Source organism: Leucopleurus acutus (genome assembly GCF_964270905.1).
Source record: "Leucopleurus acutus genome assembly, chromosome: 19".
Classification (NCBI taxonomy): Eukaryota; Metazoa; Chordata; class Mammalia; order Artiodactyla; family Delphinidae; genus Leucopleurus; species Leucopleurus acutus.
This window is the reverse complement of record NC_139161.1, coordinates 20062922-20067194: the sequence shown is the minus strand read 5'-3', so window position 1 is coordinate 20067194 and position 4273 is coordinate 20062922. Positions and strand designations below refer to the sequence as shown.

Genomic DNA, 4273 nt, shown 5'->3' with positions numbered 1-4273 from the left:
GTTGGGTAATCAAGGCCCTCTCACCCACCAGGCATGGCCATGGGGTCAGCCCTCGAAACGGACAGATGAGGAATGAATGGTGGCCTGAGGAAGAGGTCGGGGTTGAGTCTCTTTCAACATCAAGAGTGTTTTGCATTCAAGGACCTCAGAGTGGATCCCACCTTGATACACAAAACCACACAATATGGGCTTCTAGAAATAGTGAAGGACCTGGATGAAAAAAGAAGTCTCCTGAGAGGAATTCTGGTAACACCCCCTCCAGGACAAGGGAGCCAGACTTCTGGGTTTTAGCAGCTATAGGACTTCCCAGAGTGAACAGCAATTCCCACAGGGCGGATGTCCTGCATCTTCTTACCCGAGTGTAGGTCCTGGGTGTTTCCAACTTGCTTCTGCTCAAGGCCCTCCCTTGAGCCTCTTGATAATCCATCCTGTGAGTGACTCCTTCTCAGAGCCACCCACATAAAACTAACCTCAAAAGGGAGCTCATGCAGGTGCCTATAAGAGACAAGAGGTTAAAACGTGCATCCAGGAGGAGAAAGGGGGCAGACCACCTAGGTGGGCCCACATCCCTTCCCCTCATGTCTCCCCACATTTCCCCATAGACAATAATCCTTTCATTGCTCACCCTAAGACTCTCCATCACATTCCAGTCCCTATGGTTCCTCCTCTCATGTCAGCCCTCCTCGTTGAGGCGGTCTCCAAGCTGTCTCCGCAGGGAGTTGGCTTCCTGATGGAGGAAGGGGACAATTCAAAGTATCACAAAGGATCCTAATGCTCTCCTCCGAGAGAGTGCAATTCAACTTGTGCTTAGTCTTAAGCTTTCGAAAGTTCGATTCTCTCTGATCCTCTCATTAACTGGCTTCTGTATTCAATGACTAGCCTGAACATTCCACTTTACAGAGTGCTTTCAAGTCCATGCCCTCCTTCCACCTTTGTACTCAGTATACCACTCCTCACTTAAAGAGGTGCAGGGATTTGGACTCAGAGCCGAGATGCAATAGACCTTGATTTAAACTCTGGAGCCCAAACACCCAATCCAGTGTTCTTGTTAGTATACCATATAGACTATGGTTTGATTCTTAGCCATGCGTAATAAGAAGGATAGAGCGCAGCTAGAGAGGAAACAAAGAATGTTTACTTCAAAATCTGCCAGCCTGGGATAGAACAGACTTAACTGGTGATTTGTTGATTTCACTAGTTTAGCTATTGGTAAAGGAGGTAACTATCAGCTAATCTCTTCACACACCCAACATAGCTTAGGTGCTTGGGCTTAGGTGGATGTCAGACAGATTTGAATTGGGTCTCTTGTCTACCACTTACTAGAAAGCTTCTAGAAGCTTCTAGAAGCCTCAAGTGCTTCATCTGTAAGATGAAGTTCTAAAGCACTTAGCACAGCATTTGGCACACAGTAAGCACTCAATTAATATTAACTATCACCATTTACATTGTTCTGGAATTAAGGTTTGCACAAAATATCTGTCTTCTTTATCGTGCAACTAATCTAGCAATGATGTGAGCACTTTACAGTGTTTCCTCCAGGCAACACTGAACAGCAGAAAGAGCTCCGGACCAGAAAAGGGAGAGTTGGGTTGTGTTTCCAGCTCAGCCCTCTCTGCAGGGTGGTCCTGCTGGCTTCTCCTGTTACTAAACGGAGAATTGGAATAAAAGATCTGTGCAGGCCCGTGTGCTCCAGCCTGGGAGAGGAAGCGGCTGTGGGCACCGCCTGGCTGTTGACCTTTCCTCATTACTGAGCTTGCCAACCTCCTTCACCCTCATTCCTGCCACTGGCAGAAAAATCCTCGTCTCCTATCACAGATTACTCATTCTCTACAAATCCCTTTTTGTTTGGAGAACAGATTCCTCAGCTGGTTGAGCCTCTCCCACACCCCTTGGCACCTGGAAACAGGCTTTGGCGAGTTTGATCCTGTTGGAGAACTTCACCTGCTCATGGTTCTACTTGAGGCAGACCAGCTCCTCCTTCAGGGACTCCACCTGGGCCTCCAGGTCAGACTTGCACAGGGTCAGCTCATCCAGGATCCTGCTCAGACTGTTCAGATCTGCCTCCACCAGCTGCCTCAAGGACACCTCTGTCTCATACCTGTGATACAGGAGCATCAGAGGCAGGCCTGGTTTAGTTTGTCAGACAGCTGGGAGTCGGGGCTTGTGGTTTTTACAGCCATCTCGTTCATATAGGTTTTCAACATGCTACCGAAGCTCCTGGAGGAAAAGGCACTGGTAATTATTTTTTAATAAATGAAGAGCCAGTGGATTTAATGGGATAAAAGCACATAAACTGTGAGATTTCCAAAATTAAAACACTTCCTTCATTCTCCTGATTGGACTCTGTGCATAGCGGAGCATCAGGGGAACATGACTTCTACACTGGATGGGATTCGGACATGTCCTCTGGAAAGGAAAAGCAGGCAGAGTCTGACTCTGGAGAAGGGTTCTCTGAGCTCTGGTTAGCAATGGCTCTGTCGATCTTAGGGAAACCGTCTAGGGAAAACTTTGTCAATGTTTGTTGGTACAGAGGACAGGCTAAGGGGAAGGAGAGGAAAGAGGGAAGACAACAGCCCTCTTACCCATTCACTTGGTCCTAAAGTCATCTGAGGCCAGCTTGGCGTTGTCAGTCTGCACCACCAGCCGGGCGTTGTCAGACCGCTGCACAGGATCTAGAAGACCCAAAACATTCTAGAATAAGCTTGCTTATTTTTAGCCAATCCCTACTAATTCACTTACTTGGAAGGAACAGAATGAGAAATCACAGTGGATCTTATATAAGATTATTAAATGCTGTCCATGTGCAATAGTTGCTCAATAAATATTTAAGAAATCAAACTTGGGGGAAAAAAAGAACACTGACATATGCAAGAAAAGTGTCAATAGATACACAATTTTTCCTTTTCTTTCCTAGTAAGCAATACTGAGAAGCTGATAATAATAATAACTAACATTTCTCTTTAAAAACCTACTGTATGTCTGGCATGGTAGCAGGAGCTGAAGATACAAAAATGAGTAAGCACTAGATCCTGCCCACAAAAAACTTCCAATTCAGTGGAGAAGATAAATATGTCAACTAGCAATTGGAGGGGGCAGAGTCATGGATGGAGCCACACCCTCCCATCCATCCTGGATGGGTTGGTCCTATGTTCTTCTAGGTAGCTTCCACTCTTTCTGATTTCAGCCAACTCTTCTATGCCCTCACTGGACACTGTGCACCATGAGAAGCCCAGAAGCCTCTAGGTCAAGACGATGAAGTTAAGATAATTAGGTACCCAGAAGAGGACAGCAACAAGAGGTCAGAGCAGTCAAAAGCCCAGGTAAGAGAGAGAGAAATTGGTCCAATTCTTACAAAAATTTCACTTTCTCAGCTTCCTTCTTGGGCTCAGTCTCTTCTCTCACCTCAGGATAATAGTTCCAGAGTCTTGGCAAATGCACGGAAGCATTCGGAGGCAGCTTTTTTTTTTTTTTTTTTTTTTTGCGGTACGTGGGCCTCTCACTGTTGTGGCCTCTCCCGTTGCGGAGCACAGGCTCCGGACGCGCAGGCTCAGTGTCCATGGCTCACGGGCCCAGCCGCTCCGCGGCACGTGGGATCTTCCCGGACCGGGACACGAACCCGTGTCCCCTGCATCGGCAGGCGGACTCTCAACCACTGCGCCACCAGGGAAGCCCCGGAGGCGGCTTATAATTACAGTTTATTTATGCAAAGTGCTGCTACCTCCACACAGACTAACACTATGCAAATACTCAGATCTAACAGTCCTGGAACTAGAATAAGACCAGCCCTCAAGAAAACAGAATGGAAAAGGAAGACTTTAACCCATGTGTTTCAATCACACCGAGAGCTTATATTGTTTCTTAATCATATCTCGAATTCCCTCCCTACAACTTCCTGCTGGAGGTAGTGGGGTGCCCACCCCCTCACCTTCTGCTGGAGATCCTCGATGGTCCGGAAGTGGGACTGGTAGTCGGGGCACACAAGGGGATCTTGTTGCTGGCTCTGCTCCCGGATGCGGCTCTCCAGCTCTGCGTTGTCCCGCTCCAGCTGGCGCACCTTCTCCTGGTAGTTGGCCAGCCGGCTGTTCAGGAACTGCATGGTCTTCTTCTCGTTGCCATTGAAAGAGCCCTCACAGAAGCAGCCGCTGTTGCCCACGTTGGCGGGGATGTTGCAGGACCAGGGCAGGGTGGAGCCGTGGCAGCTGCGGGGCACACAAGGCCGGGAGAAGCAACTGGAGCTGCAGCTCAGGCTGGGCAGGGAGCGGCTGTAAGGCAT

General features: G+C 48.4%; 1 pseudogene across 1 annotated transcript; it reads right to left on the bottom strand.

Annotated features, from left to right (window-relative positions):
* Positions 1–673: 673 nt before the first annotated feature.
* Positions 674–4273, bottom strand: LOC309976098 (keratin, type I cuticular Ha3-I-like; annotated as a pseudogene). Its single transcript has 4 exons — positions 3926–4273; positions 2591–2672; positions 1897–2098; positions 674–727 (listed from the first exon to the last, which is right to left on the bottom strand). The product of its transcript is annotated as a keratin, type I cuticular Ha3-I-like (transcript).